The 18472-nt window shown below is 33.4% G+C and overlaps 1 protein-coding gene across 25 annotated transcripts in view; it reads left to right on the plus strand.

The window, feature by feature from the left end:
• The window catches only part of LOC145283523 (transcription factor collier-like), a 581603-nt gene that overhangs the window by 249736 nt on the left and 313395 nt on the right, over nt 1-18472 (plus strand). The window lies entirely within an intron of this gene.

Raw genomic sequence — 18472 nt, forward strand, 5'->3', positions numbered from 1 at the left:
GTGCATATATTTTCGCAAAAGATACTGCAAGTATGGATGTGATTTTAGTTTTACTACTGCGTTAAAAGTAATAAATATTTATCATTTCCTCGTTAATACGGGCCGTGAAAAGATAAATTTTAAACAAAAACGAAAAAATAAAAGCAATAAAAGAAATCGTTGTAAGCATCGGAAAATCGGCATACATTTTTCCGATACTGATTCCGATAACCCAAATAGTTCCCATGTTTTTTTAATTCCGATTCCAATTAATCGATATATAACTTTACATGGTCGCGACACTGAACATTGTGTTGCGACCATTTAAATTTGTTTATTTTAATAAAAATATCTTCTGTTCTTCTTGTATTGATCACTCTTTATAACCTTGTTAAATTCCTTAGTTATCGTTCTTGAATGCAATAATCTGGAGTGTGTATATATATATATATATATATATATATATATATATATATATATATATATATATATATATATATATATATATATATATAATCTGCGAGATGGGAAAACACACCTCATAACTTCAGAAAATAAGTTGTTTATTCTAGGCGTGTAAAGAATTTCTCTTTGAGCGAACCGATTCTATCGCCGGCAAGATCGAAGGAACAAAGAAAGAATAAGAATTATTTCCCATCATTTCATCCGTTTTGTGCGGTCAGCACTGGCCATATTCTATCAACACTTATAGATGCGCACTGGACTGTAATATTAAATAATTGAACGAAAGTCGACTGATACGGAGAATACTTGCACTCTTTCCTCTTCTCCTTGTGTCCCTTCCGCTGGAAGCTCTTGTGTTTTACGGCCTTTTATGCGTTCTGCCGCGTACGCATGCTCGCTCGCTTTAGCCTTCTCCGATTCAAACCGGTGTCAGTCTCCAAACACGCCTCGTACATAAAACGGTCGAAACCTCAATAATTTAGCATGTAAATATTCGCCAAAGCAATACGAAAACGCATATGTATATATCAACGTTTCCATCGACACATTTAAGGTAGAATATCGTAAACATGTATAGTTTATTATTGTTATTATCATAATATATCAATAAACCTTCGTGAATGTAACGTTTCACGGCTCTCCAGTGGAACAGATCACTTCCCTAATAACAAAATGTAAACATAATTCAGTTACTATTTCACTAATTATTTCACATTAAGAATATTATAATGATTTAAATAGAATATAAAAAAAATCAAACAGTATGATAAAAACAGAGGTGGAAAGACCTAAAAACTCGACGACGTTTCGCCCGTTTGGTGCGGGCTTTTTCAAGAGTGAAAATGTAAAATTCTCATATATATAGTGAGCATTTTACATTTTTAGTGTTGAAAAAGCCCCCTCTAAACGGGCGAAATGTCGCCGAGGTTTTAGGTCTTTTTTAGGTCGTTTTTACATTTTTTATTATAATAATAATAATAATAATAATAATAATAATAAAAATAAAAATAAAAAAAAAAAAAAAATTCTTTAGAACTATCCTGCGATATTAGTATATAAAATTATATATGAATAGATATATAAAAACTCTTCAGTTCATTTTGTACCAGACGGGGATATATGATTATAATCATAAAATGCTGTGGACCGTCCAGGCGTCCGAGCTTACTTACTTGAATCTTGTAATAAAACTTTTTACCAAGAATTCTTCATACATTGTTGTTGCGGTTTCGATTTTAACTGATAGCACTCAAATCATGTTTTTTGTTTAATTTTTATTATTTTTGACATCACTACTATATATTGAGTACAATATAATATATAACAACCGATAGAGAATCGACACGGTTATAATAATTAATGAAAATATTATATTTAAGCACATTTTACGAACGGGCGAGGCCAGGCGCCTCTGCTAGCACATATATATATATATATATATATATATATATATATATATATATATATATATATATAAAGATTGTTGAATTTTTATTTATTTTTTTTATTAGCGATTAATTATTTTTCGCTCCCTGGGCGTTTTTATTATAAGAAAGGAGTTATTTGACCTTTGTTTACATTTTTCTTCGCCCACATTTTATGACATTTACTTTTTTATTTTATTTAAATATTATTTATTAATTATTAATATATATATATGGTAGTTGTACTTTTTTAGCATAACTAAGAATGCAGTTGGTTCGATTTTTTGTATAATTTTATTTGTTTGCACATTATACGGATTTTTTGTATAATTTTATTTGTTTGCACAGTATACGGATAAAGAAATACAATTTTAGTTGCAAGGGAGACAATCCTTTCTATATTTAGTAACGCGAGTTATTCCTTGAATGTTTTTAGGTATTCGGTCATAATTGAAAAAGCATTCCAGATCTTTTTTTTTTAAGAAACTGTAGTAAAGTATGGTGGTACACTGCCAATAACATGGTATAAATATAACAAATGACATTTAACTGGCCAGAACAATGTTTGATGTGTTAGTTTAAATGTTATCTAAGTCCAAATTTTAAAATGTTATTTTCCTTTTTCTAAACTTTCTACTTGAGAATACCATCCTGCTTTTACACGGAAAACTTTTACTTGCTTCAATAGTCAACTCTATGTAATTAGGAATTGTCCCTTATCCGAGACCTGGAAAGCCGGACTTGATATTCAACCGACGAGACATCGTACATGTTTAGCAGTGATTATGAAAGCATTTAACGAGTAGATTGAAAGAGGGGAAGGTGCATTCTCTATCTGGCTGGTTAAAAATCCAACTAAAATTCTCGGCCCTGATAATCGGCAGGGAATTCCATTAAAGAAATATTTTAGGCGAATACCAATCTTCTTTGGAGGATTCCGTCTTGTGTGTGTATATATATATATATATATATATACACATATATATATATATATATGACAGTTTATTTTGTTTCTTATTTTATTTTATTTTGCTGTCAGAAAACGTATCATCTAGCTCGGCTTTCGTTATGTTAGCTGACTTATTTTGTTTTTATATCGTCAAATCCCGCATCAATCTTTCTCTTTCCATCCCCGATCCTCCTTCATTTTCTCTTTTCATTTTTCTCTGCCCTCCTCTCTCTCTCTCTCTCTCTCTCTCTCTCTCTCTCTGACTCTCAGCAGTTATGCCGGATCTGACAAAAAGGAAGGTTCACGGGTTTTATCCGATAGAAATAAATCAAGGAATTTCCCTTGGGGTCTCAAAACTCGTGTCTCTGAACCGTACGCGATGGTCTCCACTGAAAGCAGCGCCGCTGAGTTCCCGCTTCTCGCGATCTTCTTGCTTGTACAATTCGTCTCAACTGTTAATGTTCCCCGTTTTTTTTTTGTTTGTGTGTGTATGTACAACCAATGTAGTCAGATGAAATAGGGCAACTATAGAGCTGATGTCGAGAATAAAAACAAAACACATCTCCAAAAAATGTATTTCAAGTCATACGCGCCATTCAATACAGACAACTATAAACGAATGTCTTCATATGTATGTGTGCGCATGCGTAGAAGTCATCTGTGTATTTGTTTTATGCTTTTTTTTAAACGCATCCCATTTATGAATGATTTTGTTTCCAGCCATATATTTCAGTACCCAGTTCTTGATTTATTTTTCCTTGTTTATTTTTGTCATTTTTACCGCATGTGAATCTTTATAACATCTTTCTAAATTCAAAAAACATTTTCCAAGTTACTCTTTTCCCTTTCCATTTTTCTCCCATCGTCCATCTCTCCAGCTCAGTTTTTTTTTTAATCTTATATTTTATACTATTCACTTACTCTGGTGTCGTTGTGCAGTTCTTGTCTTCTCCACACCCAAACAAAACGCTTTTTATTACCGCCATCGCTTTTCACCACTGCCGTAACATAATTTGCCGCAAAACGGTTAAAGCAAACTTCATTTTTATTTTGTTTTGCTTCACGCTATAAAGGAAGAACAAAATTTATTAGTGTTGAACCTTAATAAAGATTATACACGTAGTTATCTCCTTTACTTCTTCCTCGCGCGAAAAGTGAGAAAAAAAACATTATGCGTAGAAAGCATCAAAATGACGACTCAACATAAAGAATGCCTGAACGAACGAGTATATATATATATATATATATATATATATATATATATATATATATATATATATATATATCAGGAAGATGTCCTGATAGAAGGAACAGACACTTATTTTCACAAGATGTTGGTCTTTTATTGGTAATAACTTACGTACAATTGTTTCGACTCCAATGTTTACATATAAATATATAATAGTTCATCAATTATAATTTTGCACAACTTCCCAATCTCATCACCGCTTCGAAGAACTAATTTATCACGTCCTACGAACAGGATTCACTTATCACGGCAGTTATCAATTTATTTTTTTAAAATGAGTAACTATATGAGTTTCATTTCCTTTTAACGTGGTATCTCTAAGAAATATTTATAACTCTAATATCGCACTATTGAGCTATCTAAATAAGAACCTTGTATTATTTATTTATATTATCCTAAGTAGCTAACTTACACACACACACACACATATATATATATATATATATATATATATATATATATATATATGCGTATTTACATTTGACTTTAAACAGAAAACAAATAAAGCACAGTCTTTAAGAAAGCAGATTTGGGATTATAGATCACTTGTATAGGTATGTAACACAAAGGATAAAGTTTCATGGTAATATAAGGTTAACAATTGGTAACTCATCTTGTGCTCGGTGGGATCAAGTTGCTTAAGTTTATTGATTTAATGAGAACACTTGCGTCGATGTGATTATGCTTTGTGCAAACTTTACGTCAGAAATGACTCCAAAAATATGCTTCGCTGTTCTCATATATGTTTATTGATTTATTTACCTACTTTAATACATATTTCCACTGAAACATAAGGGGCTACTGTGAATTAGGATTCAAATTTGTAGGGGCATGCTTAGTAGGGAGTTAAGCAGAAAGATGTTATTCATATATCATTTGCATTTCTGCACGTTGATTCGGTGGAGGAAACGGAAGCACGGAGGGTAGTTCAAAGGCAAGTGTTTCGATTCGATGAGTATAAAATTAAATAGTTTTCCGGTATCTGTGGATCTACAGTGAAGGGTTGGAAATTTGCTGATTGTCAGGTCGGTTCCGAGATATGCGAACAAACATTTTGCCACAGGAGTTCTCAAAATACAATTGCGAATTACTTCGGATTTTTACCGAGTAATAGCGGATCGAAGGAAAATCTGGTATCCCCCGTGGATTAAATAAATCGTTTGAAGTTCCGGTCAGATTCCCGGGTTCGACAGAAAACCTCAGGAGTCGGCAAGATTCATTTGAAGACGTTCGGATATTATATTGGCCGAAACGTCGTGAAAACGGAAGTCAAGATGAAAACAGTACTCCGAATAATCCCAACGATCGATCCTCATCTCAAAAATTCAGAAACATTTTCGCGCTTATTGTCATCAAGAACATAAAGCTGAAGTAGCCATTTTGAATAGAGACAGTGATTGGACTTGAGTTTCGTTATCTGTATCTTTGAGGCTGTGCACCGTCGACAACGTGGCATCCACTGAATGACATAAAGTACGGATAGGTGTGGTGAGGATGCTGCCCGATCGAATGGGGTTAGGGTTGTTTCGACTGTCGTCCGAATGGTGCGCCCACAACCCCGTGCATCTTGAAAATCGGAGTTGAGCGGAAATGAGAGATGATATCGCCGGCCCTTCGTATCATTAAACTGAAACTCTGGGCCCCCATCAATATCTCGGAATGGGCTATATTGTTGGCAGAGACAGGATAGATGCGTTGAATTCGTTTGCAAACCCCTACGTGGGTGACCCTTTTTCCTCCCCTACTCTTTGACAGGGTCTAAATGATGAGAAATGAATGGATCTACTACAGAAAGTGGAACAAAGAGAGAAAAAGAAAGACGGGTGGAAAATGGTAAGCGGACAGGTCATAGGAATAATAGAGGTTAGGAGAGGTTGGCTGAACGTACGACCCCATTCATACCAGCACGGCACAATTATTGAAAAAAAAAATACAACCTTTAACCAGGAAAACCTTAGCACTTCACCTTTTTCCGAATAGAATGAACATTTCCGTACATCAAATAATTGATCCATGGAGCGGGTCCGAGGAAAGTGCGGACGGCTTGATGCTGTTTATTTAACCCAATCAGATAACGTCGAACGAAAGAAATCTCTTAAAAATAAAGAAGATATCTTCCTTTCATATAGTCGATCTTCGTTTAAGAATATGAAGAAGAGGGTAAAGTTATTACTAAGGCTAGGACAACAGCATATTCTTTTAATTGTTTTGACTCGAGTGTGTATCCGTTGATATCTTATATGCTTTTATATTGAGTGATGTGGTTCTCAGTTGGTTAACTGTGTCGAACTGTGTCGGATATATACACGAGTCAAAACAACGAAAAGAATATGCTGCTGTCACAGCCCTAGCTAACGATTTGGTTAATTTTGTTATCATTGGTATTAACCGAGCAGTATTAACATATTTCGTTGACGAAATATTTAATGGAATTGGACTTTTAGATTTATGCTAGCAAAAATCTGGTTCATATATATATATATATATATATATATATATATATATATATATATAACACATTTATGACTTGTTAGATGAGGATCGTGTTATTGCTCGAAAGGACGTGCGTAGCAGGGGTTTGAGTACTTGTAAAAATTCAGACAGATAACTTGTAAATGTGACTTTATCTGAAGGTTGAAGGTTTGATCCTCAGTGTGGGCCATAAAAATACAATTGCTAATCACTTGGGATACCATGGCTGATGGAACAAGAGTATGCTACCCACGTGAATTAAATAAAGGGTTCCGTTCGAAATTCCGTACAGATTCTTGAACTAAAGAATAGCGGATGTTATATGCACCGAAACGTTGTGAAAATAACACTAAAGATTAGAAAAGTAATCCAAAGAATATATATATATATATATATATATATTTGTGTGTGTTAAAAGTCCTCGTATGCTTCTAGAAAAATGATTTCAAGATTATGAGGCTTTTTGAAACCTGAAAATGATGATTTTTTTTTATTTTACTATTTTATTTTATATATTTAAAGTGGGCCTCTGCTCTTCTTCACAAAAAAGTATCGAAAAAAAATTTCGATACTTTTTTTGTGATCGGAAGACCGCTTGAAATATATAAACAAAAATATTCGATACAAAAAAAATCGTTTTTCATGCTTCAAAAAACGTCATAATCTTGAAATATATTTGTTTTCTTTTCTTGAACTGGACATGCGAGTTCTTTGGTTGTTTCTGAACTTTATCTATTACATCCGTACGTATTTTTCGCCACGAAAACTTTTTTTCTTTACTGGCGAGTTCCTATCCACTATTGGCATACAGATATTAGTTGTTTTTTTTTTTTGTTTGTTTTTTGTTCTTTTTGGATTTTTTTTTTTTTGCCTGAGAACGAAACAGATCTGTAAGTGTACAAGCGTTTCTATATTTCTTTCCACCTATCTCTCTCTATCATTCCACTTCCCTCCCCTTTCATCTCCATCTTACACTGTTTTTGTTTCTTTCTTCCGCTTTCTCCATCTCTTTCTCTCTCCCTATCTCTTTTTCTCTCTTTCTCTCTCTCTTTCTTGTTCTTTCCTTGTCTTTCTCTTTATTTTTGTTTTCTGTCATCAATGATCAGCTCTTAATAAATTGGGTTATGGATTTCGTTATTGACTGCTACTTTGCGGCCGCCACAGGTAGCGTCTAGCTGTTAACTTGATCTTGCACGGTCTGCAAGCCCTTTTTACGCTTCACTTGTCTTGCTAGTGTTCTGAAGAGAGTGCACATGAATAACGCCGACGAAAGTAAAGTGCCATTCGCTCGATTGGTTCAACTCAGTACAAAAGATTGCCAGCAGCACGATTTTATTCACCTTGCTATATATATATATATATATATATATATATATATATATATATATATATATATATATATATATATATATATATATACCAAGGGTTTTCACTTCGGATTTTACCATGCAACTTGGATATGAAACTTAATATCCTTTTCATTAATTTCCCTTACTGTGATATTCAAAAACTTTAAAAACTTTTAATCATAATTTTCTATGCTTATTGGTCTTTATTTTCAGCAAATTAGGTGTAAACCATTATAATATTTGCTAAGATTTTCTCTTCTGAAGAGATGGTAGACATTGAAAGGTTAAGGAGGTATACTAATTGAAATCTATTTGTCTTACATATCATAATAAACATTTTCTTGATTTGAAATTTAACCATTTCACGTTATAAATGTTAAATTATTGAATTGCTAAAATTTAATTATATATATAAGTTTTGAAAACACATATTGCAATTAAGCTAAACAGAATTTCCACGTTTCATCCTCGTAATAATTCGCCAACCTATTGAATGAAATTGTTATATATATATATATATATATATATATATATACATATATATATATATATATATATAATGTGTTCACGTGGTGCTGTTTGCTAATTATTCAATTAGATTTTATTTTGTTATTCACGCACGCATTTATCCTAGCCAATGGCTGCGCGTTTATCAGGCAGAGGTTCAATTGACCTGTAGTTCACCCCCTCCCATCACGTATTGTGTAGTGTTCAAGTAAATACTGAAAGTATATACATAAAATTTTATAGATATGTTATTTTTTATAGCGATATTAAGTTTGAAACGCTGTTATTTTTGTATTTATTCTCGTTTACCTAAGCGATTAGGGAGTCATATTGTCTTTGCATATAAATGTGCACCCTCTTTTATTGAGATTTATTTATTTTTACTTTGAAATATTTAAATATTTTTACTTGCATAAAAATTATCACGGAGATACATGTTTCTAGCTGCTGAGTAGTCATGCCAAAAAATGTTTAGCCACGCTGACGAACTCTGATAGCTAGAAATACGCGTGTCCGTGGATAACTTTTATGCACGTAAAAATATTTAAATATTAAAAAATACATAAAATCGTTTTATTGTGTAATGTCTCGATGAAAACGAATTGGATTTATCGCGTTTTGTATTCGAACTCTTCGTTTATTTATTTGCTTATTTATTTATTTGCTTATTTATTTATTTGCTTATTTATTTATTTGCTGCTTTTTCTTGTATTACTCTAACATTTTTTCTTCCGAACACAAAATTCTCGGATCGTCTTAACACCAAACGTACGTTAAGCGAGCGGCGTAGGCTGTGCCTTGCCTCTAAATTCCTCGCTTAAACGCCGTCGAATACAACAAACCTGATCGTTACAATCGGAACAACTTACAGCGGTCTTTTTGCTTTCGCGGATACTTACACTTTCGGTCGGCTTGATTTATGGACGCTAAGCAGTGTAGATTGTAAACTTGTTGATCCTGTCTTCATTTTTTTTTCTTTCTTTTCTTCACCTTTTCGTTTACTCCCAAATGCTCCCCTCCTCTTGCATCTCTAATGCTCCATACGTGCCCCCTACCGCACACGTTCACACGGAGAGTCGTTGTTCGCACGGCCACGTACTTAGGCCAAGTAAATAACGGAATAGCATGTGGCCAACCAACCAATTGATGCCTAACGTACCTTGGATAGTGCGAGTGCGTGAGAGAGGGGAGCAGGGGAGTCGGGACGGCGGTATTTTGTCCGTGTGTCTAACACGGACGTGAGTTGCAAGCGGGCGTTGGCCGCGTTGTCGGGCACGGGAAGGAACAGGGAGTTGAGCTATGAGACCAATTAATATAAGTCCCACAGGTGGCTTGTAAGGCAACGGAACAACAATTACTAACATTGTGCGGGAGACGCGCGCTGCCCACTGACAGTCCGACTCCCATCGGACGCAAGCGAACACAGATGTTACGCCAGGCTCGGTGCGTGCCGTCGGCCAAATATATACAGGCTTATTAGCAACACAAATTACTTCCGCGTCTACATCAGACTTCGTCTTTCCACTGAAGCTTATCCTCCATTCTCTCAGTCTTTATGCAATACTTCCTCTCTCTATTTCACTCTTTCTCTCTCTTTCACTTTTTCACACCTCTCCTTTTTCTATCCTCTTACCCTCTACTCTCTCCTTCTCTTCTGTTGCATTTCTCTACTTCTTTAATCTCTCCCTCTAGCTGGTTTCTTTCTTTTCTCCCTTTTCTTTCTTGCTTCTTTCCGTATATCTGTCTCCTTTTCTATGCTCTATCTGTGTATAACTTGTCTCTCGCTTTCGTTTTCATTCTCTCATTCCTTCCCTCTTTTCAAACTCCATCCCTCTCTCTTTATTTCTCTCACTAATACTCTTTATCAGCCACGTACCCTTGTTTTATCTCTGTCACCAACTCTATCACTCTCACCCCTCTATCGTCCTATCTATCCAACTCTCTCTGTCTCTCTCTCTCTCTCTCTATATATATATATATATATATATATATATATATATATATATATATTAAACTTTTACTATGATGTTATAAAACCATAAAAACAAAATGTTGCATTTTTTGTGCGTTTACCCGTCTATAATCTCACCTGCATATTCACACTTTTTTCTTTCTTTCTCTCTCATATATATATTAAAAACAATCAAGGCAATGGGAATGAAGTGTATACCCGGCATAAGCAAGAGTAAACTTCAATCTTATAAATTTCAGTATTTATTAATCACAACTAAATAAAAAAAGCTTAATACAAACACAATAGAGAGTAGAGCTTGTTATAAGAGAAAAGAAATTAAAATTTACAATTAAATTTATTATTCGATAGAATACTCCAAAAAAAACAATTTTTAAAGTCCTTATCCCGCTGACTTTCAAAGAATGCTATTCTTGCACAACTCCTCATCAGAGGATAGAAAGAAATTAGTAAATTATGATTGTAGCAGAGCTAGAATTTGCTGGTTGAGGCATTCAATAGGACCGCAATTTATGATAATTAGTCATAAATTGCAAAAAGACAAAAATGCTCATATCAGTTAAAAACATGTGAAAAAATGTAAGAAATGTAGAAAAGAACAAAAACAAAGCGGGAATAAGGTTATTGTTTTTGTTTTGTTTTTTATTTATAAATTGCGGTTTCATTTAATGCCTTAGCCAGCAAGTTCTAGCTCTGCTACAATTCTAATTGGCTAATTGCTTTTTGTCCTCTGATGAGAAGAATGGCAATGATTCATTCTTTGAAACCCCGGAATAAGGATTTTGAAAATGTTTTTTCTTTCTTTTTTTTTGTATTCTATCGAACACAATAAATTTAATTTACAGTTTTAATTCCTTCTCCTTTTTGATTTTGCTTCTCTTAAGTGTGCTGAGCTCTTTTTTATCTTGATAATTTGTTTTCTTTAAATGCGATCTTTATTAGCTTCATTTAACCTATATATATATATATATATATATATATATATATATATATATATATATATATATATATATATATATATATATATTCATTTTTATATTATTATTATTTTATTATAAATTCATTTTTATAGCATGAATAGGTTAGATAAAGTAATTAAGAATAGGAAATTAGATCTAATATTTGTAATATGTTTTTTTCCTAAGATTAAGGGAGGTAGTGTTTGATCAACACTGCTGGGAAGGCATGATGTAATATATTGTTTTGTTTTTAAATCCTCAAAAGAGTGTGTCATGGTAAACAACTGATGATCCCCTAAAAAATAAATTATTAGTACTATAGTGAATTCGAGAGAGTAGGTTTATGCAGTAATTGCAGGTGATTGAATGACTTACTGACTAAATGGTTTTCTAACGAAGGATAATTTTTTTGTATAGTTTTAAAGGTTAAAACTTCCCAGACTATATATATATATATATATATATATATATATATATATATATATATATATAAACATTCTGTCTGACATGCGCTTCCCTTCTCGTTCTTCTTACTGTCACTTTATCTACTTACCCTGCTTTTCTACTCTTTACTTTTTTCCTCGTTTCACTTTCATTTTCTCTTTTAGCCTCATTTATTCCTTTCGCGAATTATGTCATCAGTACTTCCAACTCAAAACTCACCCCTTTCTCACCCCCCCTGTGTAAATTCTTTCTTTTCCAACAAGAATAGAAATCGTATCTAAAGATGATGTTTTCTTCGCTGGTATTTAGACCGTCTACCTAAGCGACAGGGAGTGTGTGTATGTGTGTGTGTGTGTGAGAGAGAGAGAGAGAGAGAGAGAGTTGGTGTGGCGTAAGTAAAATGATTCACAGTTACCCTCCCACGGACAATATAATAAAAGCAAATAAATTTGATTACTTGACAACGTTTATTTACAACTCTCGCGAGACATTAACGAGATTCAAGCGAGGTTAACGGAACATCATTTTAAATGTGAAGCAACAAGGAGGAAGAGCGATGCTGAGAGAAATTCAATTGAAACGCACTGGGCGCTTTTCAATTCAAAACACACACACATACCCCGCTTCGCAAACGATCCTGACAGACATGAAGATGCCACACCGTCTGGTGTGTGTAGAGTTTAAAGGACTTGGAAACCGAATTGGGATTGAGGCGAATGCAAAACATAATTCCGGGGCCAGGAATTTAAAAAAAGGATTCCTTGCTACACACAGAATCTCAATTATAACAAAATGTCCACCCAAGCTTTGTTAATTTTAAAAGGAATACATAAAATGTTATTATTCTACAATAAAATCTCAGCACTCAAGATCAGACGAATTTTAGAAGATTTGAAGCGCTTATTATTTGATAAAGAGGTATTCATTTATCATTTCTCTTAATCCTAATAATTTAGAACAATTAAATAGTGATTGAATCAACAAGGAATGAAAGGACGGGAAATATACATAAATAACCAAGGGGAGATGACTTTACAGTTAATTACAAATTACAGTTGAGAACATTAAACCATAACTCAATTCCAGAACAAACGCCTATTTTAGGATGTGGTGTGTGGTTTATTAAAGTACACAAGGAAATAAACATTAATTAACTGACCTTTAGTATACAATTGATACTAGCAGGATCCGTGGGAATTCCAGTGTCATGTCCGTAATTTGTTTTATATTACTGGTGTGCATTAAAATATATCCTTTCTGTAAACATCTGGCGCGAACGTAGACACCAGGATACTATTGGACCTACTTTGGTACAGAAAATATATACTACTATTTGATATTAGTGTGAAAATTAGGAATGTGTATTTCAGTTGATAGTGTTTTCAGCTAGACAAGTGTTTTTTGTAAAAGTTTGGCGAGGGGGGGCATAGATTGGAGCTCAGACGAGCACTTGCCATGAAAATAACGAGAGACAGATTCCCAACATCTCTTCTGTGAGAAAGAGGTTGCAGGGAAGAGAAAAGGGCATCCCCTACTAGGCTACGAAGTCTATTTTGAACTCTATCAAGGCAGGATAAGTCCTTTCTTGTAGCTCCTGCCCAGATGTGGCAACAGTACTCCAGCATTGGACGTAACTGGCTCTTATATAGATAGAGAATTGTATCAGCAGTTAGATATCTACTGGGTCGATAGAAGGATCCAGCCATTTTTCCAGCGACCTTGGCAACGGATTTGATGTATGTTCCATTTCAGATCGGGAGTAAAGGTACAAACCCAGAAGTTTGTCAAAATATGAAGCTTCCCCAAGACGAGAATCACTCACTTCAATTGATGCCAGGTGGGAACCAGAGCGATGATGATGTAAAGATAAAAGCTTGGTTTTAGATGCATTTTAAGACTAAGGTCAAAAGGTATTTTCTGTCTTAGCGATAATCATCTTTTGTTCTTGTTATCTTTTTACATCAACTGGCTTCATGTTTCGTCTGAAGCGACTTCAATAAAAAAACTGAAATTTAAGATAATTTTTTGCATTGTATTCTCCTAGATTGAACAAGCCAATATTTTGAAAATTATGTGGATGGCGATACGTACGTCCGCACGCGAAATTGCCTTAACGTATCGTGTGTGTGTGTGTGTGTGTGTGTGTGTGTGTGTGTGTGTGTGTGCGCGTGTGTGTGTGTATATATATATCTCGAAGCACACATCTAGTATTGAAATCGTTTGTCTCGGCGTTGTTCTTCAAAATTGTCTCGTAACGGTGATTGGCATCGTGTCAATGGAACATTTACAGACAAAGAAAACAAGGAAAGGTCGCTGGACATTCAGGTGGACATAAAGCTAACACGACTCGGCGTTGTGGCTTGAATTGGCCTGGCAAGACACCATGTAGTTCAAGGTCACTCACAGTAGCTAACATTGAACAAGATGAATGCTCGGGTATTGGATTAAATGAAACTCTCTGTCCGATTGTTCAACATCAATCTTAGTGGGCAATTCTCCGGAGATGGAAACTATGGTTTGAACACGTTGTATGCATACGAATGAGCTTCTCAACCACTGTCCACTGCACGCTCCAGCCAGCCTTTTCTTTTTTCTTTTCTTTCTGTCTTTTTCCCTTTACTTTTACTTCCGTTCTTTTTCTTTTTCTTTCTTTACCTTTTCTTTTCTTTTTTTTTTTTTTGCTTGCTTCTCCTTTCTTCGCTTTATTTATTTTTCGGCTTTACTTTTTCTTTTTTCTTCGCTCTATTTTCTTTTTTTATTTCTTTTATTTACGTTGTCGTTTTTTTTTTTTTTTCGCTTTATATTTCATTGCTTTACTATTTTTACCTTTTTTCGTTTTCTTTCTTCATTTTATTTCTCTTTGTTTACTATTCCATCCTGTCTTTTCTTTACCGTTCTTTCTTTCTGATACTTTTTCATTCCTTTTATTTCTTTTCCTTTTATTTCTTTTCCTTTTTCTTTCTTTTTCTGCCTTTTCTTTCTTTTCTTTTTTTTTCTTTTCCTTTTCTTTCTTTTCCTTTTCTTTCTTTTCTTTTTCTTTCTTTTTTGTTTAAATTTTTTTTTTCATTTTTTTCTTTCCTTCCCCCGATTTCTTCCTTTTCCCTGTTTGTTACTTTACCTTGTTTATTTCGTTTTCTGTTCTTACGGGTTTTCCTTTTCTTTCGCTTTTCCATTATTTTCTTTTCTTTTCGTTCTTTTCCTCGATTAATTTCTCCTTATTTTTTTCCTTTACTTTTTTCTTTTTTTTTTTCGTTGCTTATATCTTTTCATTCTTTACTTTCTTCCTTCCTCTCCTTTCTTTCTAACTTTTCTTATTCTTCTTCTTTAATGCCGCCATTTTAATCCTAATCTTCTAAAAGCTCCTTCTCTTCACACAAGTTCATCGATATACATTCCATCAAACATTTATTCCATGCCATTTCGTCACGAATGTCCAATTGGTGGGGCTAATTTATCTACACTTACGTATATACGAAGTGGGTGGTAGTGGGTTTGCTCGTGTCACCTGCCGTGCACGTATCTCTTTCCATTATTTTTCTTCTTTTTCTATCTCGTCTTTTTTTCAATCATTGCCCGGGCATCGGTTTGAGATCGAACTCATTAGTATGGATGCAATGTATTACATATACGTTGCGATAAAGGTTTATGATCAGTTGACCAGGGACATATTGAAATGGGCAAGGTTGAGAAGTGCTAGAATCAAATAAACATGTTTTAGCGATCAGAGCAGAATATCTTCTTCATCCCACAATTGTGAGGTTGGCTTTAAACTTGAAAAAAAAATAGAGGCATTTTTTACTATGGATAATAAATAAAAAAATTAGCCAACAATAAACAAATGTTACCAAATGCACCGTAAGTTACTGGTCGAATATCACCGTGACATGTATTGGGTGGGTTTCTGTCAGTATTTTGTTTTATTTTCGAGTATTAAGCGATTTTCAAAGCTCCAAAGCTAACAGCCTCATGTCGGACATTTTATTCTCGGTTTAACTTAAGCACTAGGCACTACTTATGTTCCAAACTTAAACGCTTTAAAATAAGTTAAAGCACCAAAAATTATCCAGGTAGGTAGAATAGTAATGTATCTTTCCTTTGGTTACATTGATGAGGTATATATGTGTTTATTGGCCACTTTTCGTTTTGTTGTCGATAGTAAAAATTACCCCAAATAGATTCTGTTTACAATTAGTTTTGCATATCTTAATGGAATATTTGTAAATCGCTAACCGACTTCGCTTATGATCGCTAATTATAAATGGACATCGGGGCATGCTTAGTAAAGATTTTCAACAGTATGGGTTTAATTTCATTATTTATATACTAGCATAGTTTCATCAAATCATTGTGTGTAATAATATATGCGATTTATTAGTAGACTCCAACAATGCGGAAATATGCAAGGGATTAGTGGTGGTCACTCTATGCAAATTGAACTGGCTTCTCCAAATAAAAAAGTTTCATGGAAATATCAAATTCATAAGCGGCCTCCAGTCGCATGTTTAAAGGTTGGGCATGGGGAAATGACGACGTTAGGCATTTGTAGTTCTTGCAGAAAGGTGTTGACATTCTCCTTAGTACCTGATATTCACAAATGGTCACCCAGCTGGTGCTGACCATTCTCAACGTTGCTTAACTTCGGTTATATGACGAGAACCGGTGTGTCAACGTGATTATGATTACATACTGGGTATTTTAAGAAAAAAAAACAATACTTTCATAAAATCTTATAGCTTTTCACCTAGATTGTTAAAATTTTAGGTGCTCGACCTATTGTTTTACAATAATTGTAGTTAAGGAAGTTATTATATTGCCAATAACATGGTACAACGATGACAAATCAAAGTTGGCTTATCATGAGCAAAGTTTGATTTTTTTTTCAACTTAAATGCTATTTGAGTGTGGCATTTAAAATTTGATAGGGTAAGTTTATATGTTAGATCGCACTTTAAAATATTGCCACTTTGTCGAACATTTTCTTCATTTTCCGGACAGTTTACGTAAAACGCCGATTCGAAAACAATGAGCCAATGAAAGCATAGAATCAACGTCATTAAAAAAAAATTATTTGCTATTATCAAAATAATATTTATCTTGATTTTGAACCAGAAATATAAGGAAGAAAATATAAAAAAAGGTTTGCTAATTTAAAAATAAGCTTACTTTACTTGTCCAATAATTCTGTAGTGCATTTTTTTCGTAAGAATAGAAAGAATAGTGTTTCATTTTTTAATTAATTTTTCATTTAAATTTCATCTTCGTAATAACAAAAATATTATATTGTTCATTGCGAAAAGTGGTAAATGTTTGCGCAGAAAAAAAGAATGCAAAAAGTCTCACGAAACTTTCTTTCGGCACCTCTTGGTATTTTACGTTTATTATTTGGAAAATTCAGATGAAAGCACGATTCTTATTTTGCATTCGAATCTCTTGTTTTGGTTAAAACTGAGAGAGAATTTAGACTCATTCCGTAATCAATTACACAAATCATACAGAAGTGCTAATTATTGACTACGCAACGGTTGTCGACGTCTATCAGACGAATACATCTTCACGTGTGCCTCCTCTAATGTGCCCGTAATGTCGACTGTTGTTCCACTTATATTAATGTCTGCGTAATCAGTTCGAATCCATCCACAATTTCGTTCAAATTTCGAATGCCTTGCCAAAAAATATGATCGACATTACTGCTGCCGCCACTCATGAAATAAGCGGTATTCATTTTGAAAACGGCGGCCATGTTGAAAAATGGCGGACAAAGGTCGACATTGCATTTTATTTTCTTCCTTTTTTCTATACCATTTTATAAAAGCCATGAAATTATTGTCATGTGTTTTAATTTTCTTAATGTTCTCGGGACGTTTTTTTAATTTTATTTTTATTATTTTTTTTACTTCTTATTTGATTTTGTCCAGTATCCGTTTAATTCAAGAAACCTAGGAATAAAAACGGATGAATTTTTCCATCTGATTAATTTCTCTCTTTCTATTTTTTAATCAGTAATTTTTTTTCTGTAGACGTGATCTTTAGTAGGCAAATTGGTTTTTACACATACAAACGTGTAGACACATAAACATATACACATAAACACATACGCATGGGGAGATTACAAAGAAACAATGCGTCGTCAGTCAACTAGTGATAAAATGGCGTTGCTTTAGAAAGAAATAAAAAGATGAAATAAAAAGAAAATGGGTACTTTCCTTGAATTTACTCATCAAAAAATGTAATATTGAAAAATCTAAGCAAATAAATTAGTAGACAACTGACGTTTAATGGTTGTGCTATAATAGAGGATTGTATAGATATGACTATTACTTTTACACACACACACAGACTAACTATATATATATATATATATATATATATATATATATATATATATATATATATATATATATATTTCTGTAGAAATATACTTTATTTTGTTATAATATATACCAATCCTTATTTAATAAGCTCAATGTAATTACAATATTACAAAGTTCAATATGTTGACCATCTTACAATTTATTCCTTTAATGCAGTTGGCATTTACAATTCTTGACAGCATCTGTTTGTAGCACAAATTAATCACTTAATTATTATATCAGTGTTGCGCTGTATTTTATAATATGTATATATATATGTGTGTGTATATATATATGTGTATATATATATGTGTGTGTGTATATATGTATATATATATGTGTATGTATATATA

Source organism: Euprymna scolopes, chromosome 8, assembly GCF_053919585.1.
Source record: "Euprymna scolopes isolate OS-2025 chromosome 8, ASM5391958v1, whole genome shotgun sequence".
In the NCBI taxonomy this organism is placed as follows: Eukaryota; Metazoa; Mollusca; class Cephalopoda; order Sepiida; family Sepiolidae; genus Euprymna; species Euprymna scolopes.